This window comes from Marmota marmota, unplaced genomic scaffold (assembly GCF_001458135.2).
Source record: "Marmota marmota marmota unplaced genomic scaffold, marMar, whole genome shotgun sequence".
NCBI classification, from domain to species: Eukaryota; Metazoa; Chordata; class Mammalia; order Rodentia; family Sciuridae; genus Marmota; species Marmota marmota.
In genome coordinates, this window is record NW_026000168.1 from 180,533 (window position 1) to 198,233 (window position 17,701).

At 57.7% G+C, this 17,701-nt stretch overlaps 1 long non-coding RNA gene across 1 annotated transcript in view; it reads right to left on the reverse strand.

Moving 5' to 3' along the window:
* LOC125611716 overlaps positions 1–17,214 on the reverse strand; it is a 100,713-nt gene extending 83,499 nt beyond the window's left edge. The window contains exon 1 of the long non-coding RNA XR_007341902.1: positions 16,369–17,214. This is a non-coding gene — a long non-coding RNA (uncharacterized LOC125611716). The remainder of the gene's footprint in view (positions 1–16,368) is intronic.
* Between the last annotated feature and the right edge of the window lie 487 nt (positions 17,215–17,701).

Consider the following 17,701-nt stretch of genomic DNA (forward strand, 5'->3'; position numbering starts at 1 on the left):
GGGGGGGGGGGTGGGCACAGCTTGTAAACATGGCACCACGACAACGCAGGTCTCCTTTCCAAAGGGAATCTGGTCTTAACGGGAGAAATGAATTCCATCTCCAGGCTTCACTTGGTTGGATAGACAATGGGAAAATTTCAGCCTATTTCTATTTTTTCCTTACTAAATGAAGAATTAGAAAATAAGAAAATTCATCCCAAAGTAAATGATCTCCCAGTTATTGACTTGCTTGTTGCTAAGCCTTTCAGGACAGACACGATCATATTATGGCTGATGAGCCCCAGGTGCTCCACGTGACGATAACCCCACACACCTCCCCTGCTGCACCTATACACACAAATGTAACACGTCCTACTATGTGTCCCCGATGCTCCACATGACTATAAACCCCACAGGTGTCCATCAGGTGAGAGTACACCTCCTCTGTACCTGTACACACACACATGGCCTACTGTGTGTCCCAGATGCTCCACATGACGATAAACCTCACAGGTGTCCATCAGGTGAGAGCACACCTCCTCTGTACCTTTGCACAGACACATGTCCTACTGTGTGTCCCAGATGCTCCACATGACTATAAACCCCACAGGTGTCCATCAGGTGAGAGCACACCTCCTCTGTACCTGTACACACACACATGTCCTACTGTGTGTCCCAGATGCTCCACATGACTATAAACCCCACACGTGTTCATTAAGTGTGAGCACACCTCCCCTGATGCACCTTTACATGCACACACATGGCCTATTGTGTGTCCCAGATGCTCTAGAGGACTATAACCCCCCTACCTCCATCTTGTGAGATGTGCTGTACCAGTGCATCTGAGAAGCTCCGTCAGATGCTGATCCCCACCACACAGTAGGCCTGCAAGCTCATTTACGGGTGTCTGCACAGCCTTACACCAGAAACATCCACTGTTCAGGTCATAGGATCTGTGACAAACCCACAAAGCTCACGGCCTTGTTTCTGGAAGTCTTGAGACCGGTGCAGGCGGGTATCAGACTTGCTTGGTCCGCTGCACCCAGTCGAGACAGCTTCCCTGCAGTCCTATCCATCTCACACTAACTGAAACGTCCAGCAGCACCTGGAGGTGGTCAATCTGTGAGCAGGTGGAGAGCTCCACACTGGTACATATTTCTCCATCTTCACGTCCTTTCCCCCAGAGAACCAAGAGGGAGAAGTTACCGCCTGGAGGAGCGTGTTGCAGCGTGTATGGACGGCCGGCCGGCACAGTGGCCGTTAACAATCTGATCATTTGAATGAGCTCTCTAAAGCTGAGCGCTGGCAGGCAGCTGGGCGGTCGGCAGGGGTGCGGGGGGAGCCAAGCAGGACATTCTGGGTAGCTGACGGGACTCCTCTGGGAAAGTTCTGATCAAAGGCATGATTAAAGGGACACCCAAGGGTCAAACTTTTTAAAACACCCAATTTAGACATTTTTGTTCGAGGAGATGTCAGTCATTAAACATGCATGGGCCTTGCTGAGTAGGAAGGATGTTCTCTCTCAGCCTCTAATCTGCTCCAGGTAGGTTCCAAAGGCCGAACGCACTGAGGGTAAGTCCTCGTGAGACACGGATGACTGTCCCCACCTCCTGTGACTGCAGAGCTCGAGCAGGTTAGCGCAGAGTGTGTCCACCTGGAGTAGACAAGGTCCTGCTCATGCCCACATTCATACACAAGCCAAGCTGGCACTGTTGGAGGCAGCCATTTGGTCCATGTCCCCAGGGTATTGGATGAAGGAAAGGGAAGACCAGAAGCTAGGTCTCTGACACCCAGATCAACAGCCTCTAGGCTTCATAAGTGGAGGCAATTTGAGAATGACCCTCCACAAACCAAACGCCCACGTCCGCAGGTGAGCTTGTGTAACGGGAAAGGAGGGTCAGGACAGCGAGATCTGGAAGCAATGCTCTATTAGTGGCACTGCAGCCCAGAGGGCTAATTCCCAAAGCCTGACCCCAAGAGCAGCAGCGCTTTTAAGTTAGACATCAGCAAGTTTCAGGTCCATCAAGGCCAGGGAGTTGGTGCAATTCTACTGGAGGGTGCATGCTGTCGCCCTTATGTGGACAAGCCGGTCAGCAGCCTGAGGACTCTGAGCTCATACGGCTTAGGGACTTCCACTGCACTCATCCTCAAGGGGGATGTGCTGTCCCTGCTACTTCGTTTCCTGCTTCTGCTACTGTGGCCACCTTGCTGCAAGTACCTGCCGCCAAGCCTCTATGGTGAAGTGTCAGTAATCAAAGCTGCTGTGCGTCCACCTGCAAACCACGACCTGTCAGCCCTTCAGCTGCCCAGTTTCCATTCTGCTGTGCCACACTGGGACTTCACCTCTCTCAGTACCTGGCTGTCATTCACACCCAGCTCCCCAGGCCCAGGTCAGATGCTGAGGCCCAAACAAAGCACAGTCTTAGAGCTTTGAGGAGGCCTGAATCCCATGACCCAACCTGCCACTCCAACTGCCGGAGCTCATCTGCATCACCAGGACTGCTGGGAAAGCCATCAGATCCCAGGATTGGTGGTTCTGGACTGTGGTTCTGCGTGTGCGTCACTCGTCCATGCAGCCCCTGGGTGTGTCTGCCCAGGGTGCAGCAAGAAGGCATCATCAATTGGAGGAGACGTCACAGTCCAGCCAGGGGTCAGGGAGGTAGCATCCCTAAGGGCCAGGTCTGCAGCATGAGCATTCACAGGAAGGTTCCAGCACAGAGGTGGACAGTGAGTCAGGCCGCATGGGTGCATGAAGGGCACGGAGCCCCAAAAAGGTGACAGACACATCCTGCTTGCTAGGATGGTCCAAGAGGTTTCAGGAGAGGGTGGAACAAGGATCAAGGCAGAAAGAGCTGCAGGAACCAGAGAGAGCCAAAGCAGCCTCCTCTCTGCCAGCAGTGGATGTGAGCTACTCAAGGATTCCCCCTGGCAGAGCCGTCAATTTCCTCCACAGGGAAAGAAGGGGCCGGGGTTTCTGACAAGCTCACTCACAACAAGGTGATGAGGTGCGGGTACCCAGCACTCATCTCAGGCTTTCTGTCTGAGAACTTTGACGATGGGAAGTTGGAGCAATAGCAACATGGCCGGCATTCAAAAGGCCAGGTCTGAGACGCTAGGAGCCCTCATCATCCACGGAGGAGTCGGGGTCACTGCCCGGCCTCGGACACGGTGTGAACCAGCCGCAGTCCCTGGCACAGGGTGTCCAGCCCCGGGACTGCAGCTCCAAGTCCACCGGCAGGAATGAGAGCAGGGCAGGCCCTCTGCCAGGGGACCCGGGGACACACTCAGAATGGGAAGGAGGAACCTAGGCCTGTGCCTGGAATCGCAGCCTGGTCTGGGACAGGTTCCACAGACGGCTGAGGAAGGGAGAGGAGAAGGGACTGTCCTTGCAGAGACACTGCATGGGGGTGGGCACAGTGAGCTTTGTGGCCTGCTGTGGCTCAGGTGCAGAGGACCGAGGAGCTTGTATGGGCCTGGCTGGGGAGACCTGCAGAGTGGAGAGGGCCTGTGGAGTGGAGTGCAGCTGTGAGGGCAGGCGCCAGGAAGCCCTCAGGAGGGCATGGGAGGAAACCCTAGTGCTCACGCCAGGCTGGCATCTGAGAACCAGCTCTGCCAAGCGAATGGCAACTGGCTTCAGCTAAGCCCCCACTTTGCCATCCTCAGAGTGGAAATGACACCTACGGCAGAGGTCCTGGAGCACTGCGCTCACACTGCACTTGTCCTCTCTCTGGTACCCACCCTGGTCCCTGGTGGGTCATGCTCTTCCTGCAGCCCCAGGTTAGAGGCAGGTACAGCAGGGGACAGGGCCAAGCACTTCACGCACTAACTCACCTGATCCTGGGAAGTAGGTGCTCATGCACCCTTCACAGACAGGACACGGGGTCACAACCACAGGGACAGACAGCAGCCGGCCAGCATGGGACCTGCAGCTGGGGCCCTCGCCGCCCTCTGATCCCCGGGGGAAGGAGTGTGCATGTGGGAGAGCCCGGACACCCAAGGCTCTCCCTGCAGCTGCCCGGCTCCAGACGGCCAGGCAGGTGGCCCCTGCTGCTCAGCTTGCCCTGTGTACAGGTCCTGGGGGAAGACCCTGCTCTGGATCATTTTCAATCCACCCTAACAATTTCCTCAACCTTGTAGCCAACCTGAGTGGAGAGGGAAATGAAACTGGCTCTTTGCTACAGAGGCATCAATTTTTAACCACACTGTCACCGAGCATTAGTGTCACAGCCTTGGGAAATGCTGACGGGCCACGAGCTCCGTGGGCACGCAGGGCTGTGAGGCCTGTGTGGAAGGGCACCGGTTTCCTCTCGCTCTCTTCTCTTTCTTTGGAAGGAGCCACCCGTGTGCACTGCCGGCTGGACTCAGACGACTCGGAACGGCCTTCATGATCCTGGGCTTCTGCTTCCCGCCTGGAGCTTCCGCAGCAGCGAGAGTCCCACTAAGTGTTCCCACTGCTGTCCTGGGTTCCCACTTCAGGTTGGAGGCCTGAGACAGAGGCCAAGGTGATCCTGGACACAGCCCAAGCCTCTGGAGCTGCAAGCTGGGCCCCAGGCAGCTGTGGACACACCACCAGCAGGACTGCCTAGGCCCTGCCTAGGGCACACCCCTGCCCTGCCTAGGGCACACAGCTGGCTCTCAGCTCCCCCAAAGCAGATGCTGACAGGGCTATGGAGGGGGAGAGAGCAGGGAGCTGTCCCTCCAGGGGCAAGGAGCTGGCACACCTCCCATAGCCCCCGCCTGCTACAGGTGAAGACTGCTTCCGCAGCCACGGGCTCTCCAGCCCTTTAAATTCAGCAAGTGACCCCTGGGCTGGGGAGGGTCTGGGATGTGGGACAGAGACTTGCAGCCTTCCCTGGGAAGCACACCAAAGACACGTACTGAGAAGGCCCAGGGATGCCTCGGGGTGTCCCCTAGGAGGCCAGGTACACAGCCGCCTCACCCTGGGGGTCAGGGACAGTCTTCCTGGTGGCTTGAAGCACTGAATATTCAGGACCAGAAAGTTCTAATGAATCACAGAAAAGCAACTTTGCTTCTAGGGACCACATCAGGTGCTGGTAGCACTAAACACCGAGTTCCAGGGATGTGACTGTGCAGCCACCTTGCCACCCACTCTGAGGGCCACACCGATGGACTCTGAAAGTACCTAGTGACCACATCACAGACTTGCTGAGGCAAACGTGGCAGCCTGTGGGCATAGCGAAGGCCTATCTGGGGTGTGCTTGTGAACATGGAGCACGTGGGTAGGTACCTGGGGGACGGGTAGAGCCCAGGACCCCAGCTGCCGTAGGCAGCTGCTCAGTGGAGCTGAAGAGCAAAGCCAGCCAAGCGTCTACTCAGTTGGACATGGTGGTCTTCCTAGCTGAGGTCTTTGGTGGCAAATCAAACATTCTATTACACTGTTTTCCAATTTTAGGCATTTCCCCAGGTGGACTCTCAGGGCTGTCATTTCCAAAGTTCAGTGACACTGTCCACTCACCATCTGCCCTGCCGTCCTGATGTCTGGGCACTGATGGTGGGATCGACACACACGTGGCCCGAGGACACCATCCTACTGACCATGCAGGTGCTGGAGGGAAGGAACCTGGAGGTGCGCAGGTGCACAGTCACTCCCAAATCGCTGTCCCGACTCAGCCCCTGCTGGGTGACCGCAGGTGAGCCTCACCCAGGCAATCTCCCTGTGGCCTCTCCAGGAGCGACATGACGGCCTGACCTCTTCCAACATGGCCATGTGGCAGCTGCAGGATGCTGAGCACTACATGCAGCGTTCTAGAGCCAATCGATCTGATTGGTTTGTCATCAATGACGGGCCGTGGGTCCCTAGCAGGAGTCTGCTCTCACTCTCCCTGCCCCCCAGCTCTCCTGAGAATCATCCTCCAAGTTCTACGGAAGCTAAGTTAAGAACCATGAGTGCTCTTTGAAAGGGGCAACGTGGAAGGGGCACAGCTGGGGCCAGAACACAGCTCTCTTGGGGGCACCTGGGACAACCGGAAGGGTCCAAGTCCAACATCCGTGCCTGGGCCTGCGTGGGAAAGTGGCTCACATTCGGCATGGCCAGAGCACCCTGGCCCCGTTCCCTGAGCAGGCATGCGGGCAGTGCACATCCTGACTCTGTCGCTCACTGGGGACAGACAAACCCGCTCCCCCAAGTCAGTCAGCTGTTGAGACATGAACGAGGGAGAGAGAACCTCAATCAATTACGTTACACACCAAACTTCAGGAAAATACTGAGCGGAGAAGCAGCACCCATCCCTATGTGACCACTGGTCCTCAGGCCACGCTCCAGCCCTGGCCGAGCAGAGGCGAGTGCATCTGGAGGCCGCTCAGCAGCCCGAGGCTCCACTGTCCCACCCCTCTTTCCCAAAGCTTGCACTTTTGGTCCCATTTGTGTAAAACAAAATCAAGTTATTACTCAGTCTCCACCCGGGGTCTTCTCTTTCTGGACTCAAGAGCTCCCGTTTCTCTGGCCCTTCCCTTTTCACATACAGTTTGTGAATATCCTTCTCCAAAATGATGCAATGACAGTGTCCACTGTACGGAGCCCGTCCCCAGTGTGTTCCGAGGCATGGATTCTGTCACGCACCTGGCTGAACATATGTGAATGCCACTGTTCCGCCTACTGACCACCCTTTGGCGTTAGTCTGGGTGCCAGGGGGACACACCTTCATTTCTTGGAACCCTGAGCTGGGCTGGATATCTCCGTACCCAGCAACCACGCTTTGCCTTCACCTCCTTCCTAATTAAGGGAGCAGGCTCATTTGCTTCCATGGACGCGTTTCCAAAGGCCACGGAGTCCATCAAGAGCCACTTGATACGCACATTCCAGGCACATTAAGGAGATGACATTAATTGCCAGAGACTCTAATTGGCTTTATGACAGTGCTCGGGCCAGTGGCTGGGAAAAGACCTCCCAGAACAGCTGTCAGAGCCTCGGCCTGCAGGGGGGCATGAAAACCAGGAGCCGCCACCCCAGGCCCTCGGGCCCACCCTCCAGGAAGGCCTCACGCAGGCTGGAGGGGTCTCTGGGGGGGCACCGCATGCCTTCAGCTCTGCCTGACAGGGGCTGCTCTTGGAGCCGCACTGCCCAGCCTGCCAGTCATCAGGTGAGGGTCAGGAAGGCTCCTGACCACGAGGCCACAATCACACCTCCTCTACCAGGCGTGGATTCCATGATTAGAGGTGACGCTGGGGACCAAGGAGAAACCAACCTCCATCTGCCAGGAGCAACAGGCTTTAACAATGACACAAGTGCCTCAAATGGTCACACTGCTTCCTGACCTGGGTCAGCAACGGGCATCCGCTCTGCTTTTCTCTCGATGATGTGAGCTGAGAAAGAGCAGGCCCATGACTGCTGCCAACACCGCAGCCAGGTGCCACTGCCAGGGGTCGTGTGGCAGAGAGCCCAGCCAAGGACAGGAGCTCGGGCCTGTCCCTGAATTCTGTGCCTAGTGCTGACCACGTGATAGGACCATCAGTCACAGTGGCCTGCAGGCAGACCCCGTGCCGACACTGGGTGGGCTGCGAGGAGCTGTGCAGAAGCAACCAGACCCGTGGGTGCTGTTTCCGCAGCCCCCAGACCTGACTTAGAGACGACCTGTCTCCATATCCCCTGGGACTTCTCCTCAGAACTGCAGGATCAGGATCAGGGACACAAAGCCTCCTCTAGGGCTGTCTCCATCCCTTCCTGTCCCCACCTGGGGCCACGCACAGAGGGGAAAGGTGAGTTCACAGAGGCTTCAGCTGACCTGGGGCCCTCAGCTCTGGTCTGTAGGCTGCCTGGCCAGGGGCTTCAGCTGACCTGCAACTCTCAGGTCTTTTCTGTAGGCTGCTTGCCCTGACAGTACTTCAAAGGGCCCCACCTGGTATGATCACACTGGTCTGCAGATCCTCTTTTCTGGCAGTGGGCAGGGGCTCCCGTCGTCTGCCTGTATATGCACACTGCTGCTCCAGTGGCCCCTGACCCCACTCCACAGGGCTCTGCACGGCAAGGCCTGGGAACCTCCCTCCCTCCAGAAGGATTGCAGGCAGTCTACCAAGAGCACAGGTCAAGTCCAGCAAGGAGCAGCAGGAGCCCGAGGGCCAGGGCTGCACAGAGCAGACAGAGGACGGCACCAGCTCAGCCAGAGCTCGGAGGAAGGCGGCCAGAGCAGAAGGTCCCAGAGCAGATCCTCTTGGGCCCAGCCCTGCCTCACCCCTGAGTGTCCACTGCTTTCTGGGCCTCTGCTTTCCCTTCTGGAAGGTGGGAATAACCAGGTGGTTTTCAGAATCAATGGAAACACATGTTTTCAGACTGTTCAGCACTGGCGATACAGTGATCTACAGACAATGATCTAAACAATGCAAACCAAGTCTGGGGTGAGCACCTGGGGTGAAGGGCTCCCCGGTGGGGTGCTCAGAACAACAAACACCAACACGCGCTGGCTGTTTTCATTCCCTGGCCTGTGGCCAGCCCAAAGTGACCATGTAGGGGGAGGGAAAGTGCTGCAACCTGCCCTTTCTTTCCTAAGAGGAGCCACCAGGAGCCCAGTGTTCAGGAGGACTCCGAGGCTCAGCTGAGCTCCGTAGACGGGGCGGGGAGCACGTGGAAACATGCCTGGGAGCCTTGCCTCCTGGACGGAAGGGTCCCACTTGTGCTGTTTCTGACCCTCCTGTCAGACTTCTCTCTCCTCGTTCTGGGACAGAGACAAAACGGTGACCTCCAAGTCTTTCCCACCAGCAGCAGATCACAGAGGCCAGTCCTGCCCTGTGCTACAGCCAGGCCTCACCCAGGGAGGCCCGCGGCGATCTGCTCCAGAGGAGCTGGCTGCCCACAGCACCCTCTCAGGGCGACGGGCCCAGCCCAAGGCCACCCGAAGCCCTCCTCAGCCAAGACAGGAGGACATGTTCTCCTCAACAGAAGAATGTCTACAAGAAAACCCAGAAGAGTCCCCACAGCTCACACCAGGCAACCCCGAGTCAGCCCGAGCAGAGGAGGCTGCCGTCCTCCTGGTGGCCTCTGTAACCCTGTGGTTCCCTCTGACCCTGAATGCCATGCCCTCTCACACTGCCCAACCAGGCAGGCGGGAGAAGACGCCACAAACCGCTTCCTCAGACAAGCCCAAAGCTTCCTCCTGCACAGGGCTCAGGGCACATGTGAAGTAAGGAAAGCCCTCCCTGGGATGTCCGCCGGATCCTACCTGGGCTCCTGCAAGCTGCCCCCACTGCCCGAGCCTGGCTTCTTCCTGTGGCGAGTTCTCAGGCCACCGAAGAGAGGGCTTAGCTGACCAGGCCCTGTGTGCCGACGGGGAGTCACCTCGAGAGGCTCGGGGTGGTCTTCAAGAGCCTCGCTGGGACAGGGTCACCTCTGCGCTCAGGTTAGCACCAGTCTCCTGGTCAGAGCACAGCGTCTCCAGGACACAGAGGAGCCCACTGTCCCGTCAGGAGTCCCTGTGCTCCCTGAGGGCGTCCGGGGAGTGCAGACCACACGACTTCCCTGCCGGCCACTGCAACGTGTATGAGCACGGGCAGCAGGCAGACAGGTGGGCGCGGCTGCATTCCAGTCGGCCTTTACTTAAAACAGGTGTGGGCTGGGCCTGGCCTGCGCGTCGACCCTGACCCAGCACAGATAACGCTAATAGATCTCCATGGTATGCAGTGGGAGTTGCCCTGTGGCTGAGTCCCAGCAAGGACTCGACCACTGTGTGGCGAGCAGCCACGGGGTGGCGGGGCACAAGGGGAGCTACCTGCTGGTTTGTCATAGGCACTCTCAAATCTGAACTCTCTGCCACAGATTATGCTCTGAAAAGAACAAACATGTCAATACAATAGGGCTGAAGAGAGAAAATGGGCATCTGCCTGCTAGAGGTCAGCTCCCCTAACGACAGCTCCCGGCTGCAGCAAGCACCTCCCCAGTGTAGGTGACCCGGGGTGTCACCTACAGGGTGACCTCAGTGGAAATACGGCCAAGGGAGCTCTCAGGCCCACAGACCAAGTTAGTGTCTGGTTATGAAGCGAACTTTAAAACCAAACAACCTGAATTCTTTCATCTCCCGAGCCCACATTTTCTCACCCTTGAATAATGGATCGACTCTGCAGCTCTGTGGCCGGGGTGTAAATTAGACAATGTGCGTAAAGTGCCCAGAACAGGTCCTGGCGTTATCAGCCACGAAGACCCCAGGACTGTCCTGGTGCGAGTATCCACAGTGTGCCGGCTTCCACAGGCCCCTCTCCTCCATCCCCGAGGATGGCGGGGGAAGAAGGGGAAGGGGAAGGAAAAGGGGCAGACGGACAGAGAGATGGAGAGAGCGCGAGGCCAGGATGATCACCTGCTCCTCCCTTAACAAAATGGGTGTGAGCCAGTCCTTCCCTCAGGGTCTCTGAACTCAGGCCCCAGGCGGCCACTGCCTGGGCTCTAGCCTACTGACTGGGCCCCGCTGCCCGCCTCGCCACCCACCCCCAGCCTGGGTTTCGTCCCCTCGGCCATCAGCTCTGCATGTGCAGCCAAGGGGGTGGCAGGGAGCTGACGTGTTAGAAAGGGAGCTCGGCTGAGGGACCCCCAGCAGATTTCTGGAAATGGGAGACTTTGCTTTGGCTCACATTGTTACAGGGACGTCCAGGGAGCCGGGCAGCACGAAGACCCCCCTTCAAGCCCTGAATCTGCGCTCAACTCAGAAAGACTTCAGACACCTTGCTTAGAGTAGCCGGAAGGAGTTTATTGAAGGGCTAGAAGGCGAGGGAGACACTCAAGGGGAGGGTGGGTCCTCTCAGGAGAGGAACCAGGGGTTTCTCCTGCACGCCTTTTATTGGGGATCCCAGAGAAGTTTCCAGAGAGTCCACACAGGTCCACCTCTTGACTTTTGTCTGACAGCAGGACGACATCAGACTTTCAAGTCCCCTCTGCCATGGCCACTCTAGGTCACCGACCTTGGCCCATGCTGACCGGTTCTAACTGGATCCTTACCCATACATGCTTACAGATTTTATGGTTAGGAGGAATCATCATGATTTCCCAGGGTTTCAGGATCTGGTCACAAATGTCCCCCTTCAGGGTAACTTGGGTTCCTCTCAACATTATTCGGGGCCTGCATGTCTCCTGCAGTGAACAGGTAGTTTGCTGAGGAAGGTGACAGATCCTGTCCACTGAGGCACGACTGCAGGTGAATTGCTTCTTGGAAAAGCAAGCCTGTGGGGGTCAGCACAGCGGGCCCGGTTTATAGACTTATTCCCTAACCTCGTGTCCCACCGTTCATATCTGTCTGTCCCCTAATAACATGAGACTTGAAAACAGGGGTACTTCCTCTAGACCAGCACACAAAGACATACGGCTTTGTTTGCAAAACCTGGCCTTGGTGGTTGGAGGAGTTCCTTAAGCCAAGTTTGTTTCACAGGTGAAAACCGCGTCTAGAGTCACGGGCTGTTCTTGGGGGTGGGGCTCTGGGGTGGGCTGTGCAGGAGCCCTGGGTCTGCAGAGTCCAGGTGGTGAGGTCTGAGAGCTGGAGCGCCCACCCGCACCAAGACTTCCAGGGAGAGGCGTGAGTGTCCGAGGCGAGGCGTCAGGCCCCAGGGTTACAGAGGGGTAGAGAGACCCCAGACCTGCTGCAGGGGCCTGTGTTGTCCTCCGAGGCACCGGAGGGCCTGGACAGTGAGTCCCACAGCAGGGACACCATGGCTGCTGACACCTGGCCTCATGAACCCCCGGGTTTCTGTCCAACCCCGAGGATAGCAGAGGTGCCCCGAGCCATGGCCGGTCCCACCAAGCCCCACGCCAGAGACGCTGAGTCCACGTAGCTCAGATTGGGACCCTAAGGGGCGTTTTCAGCACACCCCAGACGTGGACAGACGTTAGATAGAGACACTTTCCGCTCTGAACTGTCCCCACATGTCCCAGGGATTTCCCCTCTGACAGCCAGGGACTTCCCACGAAGTTACAGGGGACGCTGCCCTCCACGTGAGGCCCGCTCTTCAGCCCGCCCTGTCTGGCCATCCAAGGGTGGTGGGAGGAGCAGGCTTCCTCCCCTCCGCCCAGGCTCATCCTAACAAGGTCAGGGTGGCCGGAACCTTCCGTGACAGTCACAGGGATGGGTGGCTTCGTCCTCCCAGCCTCCCGTCCTGCACTTCTGCTCTCTCACCACGCCTGAGCACAGTTACTGCTGTCAGGGTCTCACAGAGGGTCAGTGGGGTTTCCAGAGCTCCCGGCTGAAAACCTTCCCCTAAGACGCCGTCTTCTCTCCCTCTCATTTCCACTTCTACAGACAAGAGGGGGCATGTGAGTGTGCACCCCAACACCTGCAGGCACACAGAAGGAAACCGCGTGAGCCCCAGGGGAGGCGCTATCAGGCTTCCACGTGGGCAGTCACGACTGATTTGGCTCCAGGTTCAGCTCCGAGCTCCCCGGCAGGCAAAGCAAATGGCAAACGTTTTTCTAATCAAAGTGGGTACAGGAGATGATGAGGAAAGATGAGCCTGTGGGTGGGGACACTGGAACCCGGCTGCTCGTCAGGCTGCTGCAGTCAGGTGACTCCAGTCGGGACAACTGTGACGGGAGCAGAAGAGACTCCTCCCTCACTGCCACCCATGTCTTGTTGATTTCACCAGCTTTTTGGCCAGAAACCTAACTTTTGGTTTTAGGATGGTCAATGGGAGTGAGTGGAACTGTGGCCCGGCTCCCTTGTCCTGTCCCCCACAAGGCTACCGGGCCAAGTTGGTCCATGGTGAGTCCTAGGCCTCGAGAGGGCAGCTTTAAAAATGCTTTGACACCAGCACTATTCAGCACTACCTAGACCTCAGCACTAGCTGACACCACCTAGAGATCAGCACTATTCAGCACGACCTGGATGCCAGCATTATTGAGCACCACCTAGGCACCAGCACTATTCAGCACCACCTAGATACCAGCACCATCCTGTATCACTTAGACGCCAACACTAGCTGACACCACCTAGATGCCCGCACTGGCCAGCACCACTGCTGAGCTCTGTCTCATAGGGGTGCTCTCCATGAGTACTCACAGTCTATCCACAGCCATCTGACCATCACTACTGGAGTGAGCCCAGGATTACAAGTCTGGAAGTTTGCAGAAAGGGGTGGAGCCAGTGTCCTCTGTGCACCTTGCTGCAGGGTGCTGTTCCCCTGAGTGGTGCAAGTCCCTTCAGGACAGGTCCTGCTGCTCTCTCCCATTTCTCTTGTACGTCACCTCACAGTCTGGTGTCTCTGGCTTAGGGTCACCCCACTGCCGTGCTCTCCCTACCCAGCCCAGCTCACCTCCTCCCGTGTTCTCAGCAGCATAGAGCGAAGGTGTGGGTGGAGCCAGGCTCTCCACCCCGTCCATGGGCAGCCCAAGCTGACCTGACGGGAGCCTGCTTCTCCCTGCCGGGAGCCTCCTTGGTGGCCATGGACAGGGGCTGGCTGGGAGGGCAGACGGCTTCCTTGCAGGGCCTCGTGGGGTGAGAGATGGGTGGCACAGGACACGGCTCCTGGGCCTCCAGCTATCAGGGTCTGGCAGGCAGGACTCCGTGAGGCCCAGGGAGGTCCTAGCAGTGCCAGGGGCCAGTGGTTCCCGACCGAGTTGATGGATCTGGTGGACCATTCCTGACAGGTGGAGATGAAAACCAATTCCTCTGCTGAAACGAAGTCTTTATTCTTCTCACAAGGGTGGTGAGCAGCATGGGGTACAGGGAGAACTGGGTCACAGCTGCCATTTCCTGTTATGTTCGGTGTCCCCAGGCCCTCTGGGGAGTGCTAGGACTGAGCTAGGAGTGTAGCAGCTCAGCCAGGAAGCACTGCTTGTGACATGGGCAGGGGAGAAGCCACGGTGGGCAGGCAGAGCCCTCCCATGCACACAGGTCTGGTGGCCCCCAGAACCCAGACCCCTGAATCCCTGTGCTGCTCCGCAGGTGCCCCCCGGGGACTGTGACTTGGCTCAGGGGCAGGGTCAGCGGGGGGAGTGACAGCTAGAGGCCACCAGGCCACCACACGATTGCAGCCTGTCAAGGGTCTGAGCCTGCAACCTGCCAGGACCTGCAGCGTGCCTCTGCCCTCTTGGTGGAGTGTGATTTAACACTCCACAGGACGGGCCATGCACACTGGGACCCTCATTGGCACAACTGCTGTGAACACGAGCAGACACACACCAGACCAGGGCACAGTCAGCGTGGCTCGGAGGGAGCAGCCTTCTCTTGGACTCACAAGCAGACTGACACCTGAACCTCTGTGTGAGCAGAGGGGGCTTGTAGCGACGGTCTGTGGATTTGGACAGCACATTATTTCATTATAAATCAATACTGGGTACTTTACATTCAACGGCGACTGTCACCTCGGACAGCCGAGCTCAGGAGATGGGATGTGGACAGGTGCCTTGCCCTGATGAAGACAGAGGGCCGGGCAGAAACTGACAAGGAGACTCTCTTATCACGTCTCCTCGGTCGCTGGCAAGCCTCGCCGACAGGATGACCACAAGACACAGAGGTTGAACGCCATCAGCCTGTGCGATTAGATACCAGCCACGCAGAAACTGCCCTTCAAGCCATGACCACCGCTGGCACTGCACGGTGGCGGCTCACCGTGTCCTGGCCCGGGGTGTGCAATCACCCTGCCCTGTCTGCAGGCCTGCCGCACTGCCCCTGTGCCCACCTGTGCACCTTGATGTGCTGTCTCTGGGCACTGGACTGTGCTGTCACACTGCCATGTGCCTGGGCAAAGGCAGAGCAGCAGATCCACAGAGCTGCTTGCGGCTCATGAGCTGAACACTTGATGACCTAGACTCAGGGGTGTCCCAGAGGTCTGGGGCATGCAGCTTGGGTGGTCTTTTGACAGCCAGGTCATGGCCCAGGCCTGTCACTGGGCTCGTGAGGACTTCCAGGCTACTTGGCCTCTGCAGGTCCACTGGCCAGGATTCCACAGTCAGGGATGGGTCTCTCCTTGGAACCTGGGCACTACTTAGACCTCCACACACAGACTACACACCATAGACCACAGACCTGGTCTACACCATCCACCACACACAGACTACACACTATAGATCACAGACTTGTTCACCTGAGCTCAGGTGAACAGAACCAGGGTGGGAAGTCACGGACCTCAGGCCAGAGGCCCTGCTAGGAAGAGTGACATGCACACCTTACACACGGTCTCTCCAAGAATCTGCAGACACTCAGCCCCAAAGGGCAGCACTGTCCCACTTCCCGAACTGCCAACTAGGTTGAGGTGACCTCTTGCCCAGTGCTTCAGTGTCCAGGGAGCACCAAGACCACCCCCCTGCAGGTGGGGTATAAACTAACACAGCCCTTATGGAAAAGAGCAGAAGATCCTCACAAATCAGAAACAGTCTTCCATCCAGGTAGGACCCAAAGGCAGCGGGTCATTGGACTTCCACACACAGGGCAGCACTGTTCAGAACCGCCTAGACAGGGACAGCCAGGGTCTGTGGGCAGATGGAGGGTGAGGAAACGCGATGTGTGGGCGTAGGTGGAAGATGGGAGATTAGCAGAGAATGGACACATAGGTAGACATAAATGGATGAGACATGATAAACACGTGGGTGGCACACAGACAGATATGACTATCCCTCATCTCACCAGGAGCTGCTGTTGGGACACACAAGAGCCTAAATGACAAGACAGTGGCCCCACGAACCGGGCCAGACCCGGGGTTGAGCAGGTATCTGCTTCTGCAAGAGCTTCTCCAGGGTCAGACCTGGTATCACACTCACCTCACCTTCCAGCCTGAGCCCCACCCCACCTGCCCTGGACAGAGTGGGAGAAGAGAGTGCGGCTCCCCATGTCCCTGTGTCCCAGCACTGTACAGGGCTGCTCTGAGGGTGGGAGAGTGAGGCTCCCCATGTCCCTGTGTCCCAGCACTGTGCAGGGCTGCTCTGAGGGTGGGAGAGTGAGGCTTCCCATGTCCCTGTGTCCCAGCATTGTACAGGGCTGCTCTGAGGGTGGGAGAGTGAGGCTCCCCATGTCCCTGTGTCCCAGCACTGTACAGGGCTGCTCTGAGGGTGGTGGTGGTCTCTCCCCGGGGAGCCACCCTGTGCAGAGGGCTAACCAGCCTCATTTCACAGGGACAGCTGGTGGATCCTGCCAGAAACCAGGAGCACAAGGCTGCTGTGGGTTAAAACCCCAGGCCCCTGTGGGCCACTCTGTCACCCCGTCTCCCTGTCATAGCAACCTGGCTCCTAAAGCCCAGCGTCCGTCACCTTTCCCTCTGGGACACCCTTGGGCACTGGGGGCTGCCATGTGGGTGCAGAATCTTGAGTCTCGCAGGGCCCAGTGCAATGTGCAGAAGTCTACACTGGCCGTTCCTGGACCAGGATGGGCGACACCCGCAAGATCCACCCCTGATGGAACCTGCCAGTGCCCACAGGGAATGCAGGGAACCCACACATCAGACCTGGAACAGCAGCACAGCACGCCTCACCTGGCTGGAGAGGGTGGGCAGCAGCCTGATGACCGCCTCTCCTCCCGGTGTTGAAATGTCTCATGTGTGCACCAGACGGAGCTCGGACCTGACACCACGGGCACCGGGTGGCAGAGCAGCGGCTGTTGATGGTGGAGGGATCGGGTGGCAAGCCTGGGTCCACCTGTGTGATAAACGGCCACCGCGCTCAGGAGTTTGGCAGGGCCTTGTTGTTTATTTACATCAGCTGGCAATACTTGGCGTCGTTGTAGATTGTTTTAATGATCTGAAAATACGTTGTTAAACAGGAAGATGACTTAGAATGAAAAGACAAGCCACAGCCAGGAGAAAATATTTGCAGGACAAGCATCTGATAAAGGACTTGGACCTACTGTGCACAAAGAGGTCAGCAAACTCAATAAGGAAGAAACCACTCAGGTTGAAAATGGGCTAGAGACCCAAAGACAAGGTACAGAGGGTCAATCTACCGGCACGGCCATCACTAGGGAATCTCCTTCCCAGCGTCAATGAGAGGCCAGCACAGGCTCGTCAGAGGGCTGATGGGACACGTGACAATCCCAAGGGCTGTGAGGGCAGGAACAGCAGAGCCTCGTCCAATGCTGGTGGAGGTGCATAAGCCACAGTGCTGTGGTGTGGACACATAGTGTCCCCCAAAGACTCCCAGGGCTGGGTCCCAGGGCGGCGGGCAGAGGGGGGCCTTTGGGAGCTGACTGGACCCTGAGGGCTCCGACCTCAGCCGTGGATTGATCCACTGGTGGATTAGCAGTTGGATGGCGTCAGTGGGAAGCGGTGGAGACGCAGGAGGAGCCACCTGACTGAGGGTGTGGTGGGGCGTCCTGGGGGACCCTACCTTGTCTCTGACCCCTTCCTCTGTCTCTCCTTCCTGGCTGCCCTGAGCTGAGCAGCTTCCTTCACACCATGGTGGTCGGCCTCGCTTCAGGCCTCGAGCCATGGAGTAGGCCAACCCTGGCCGAACCTCCTCCCTCCCGAGTCGCCTTTCCAGGCCCCTGCCACAGCAGCAGAGCTGACTGGCACACAGCCACTCTGCCAGCTGGCTGGGCAACCCCTTGCAAAGCAAGAGTCTCACACACAGTCTAGCAATCATACCCCCAGGCATTCACCCCAGTGAGTCCAACTGATGTCAAAGGGAAACAGAAATCTGTACCTGAATGCTTGGGGCAGCCCATTCACAGTACCAAAAAGTGGAGGGAAGCAGATCCCTCCAGTATGGGAAGGGGTGAACCCACCGTGGCCTAGCCAGACAGTGGAAGAGTACCCGTTGGCAAGGGGAACAAGCTGTCGAGCCTCAAAAAGACATGGAGTGCTCTCAGAT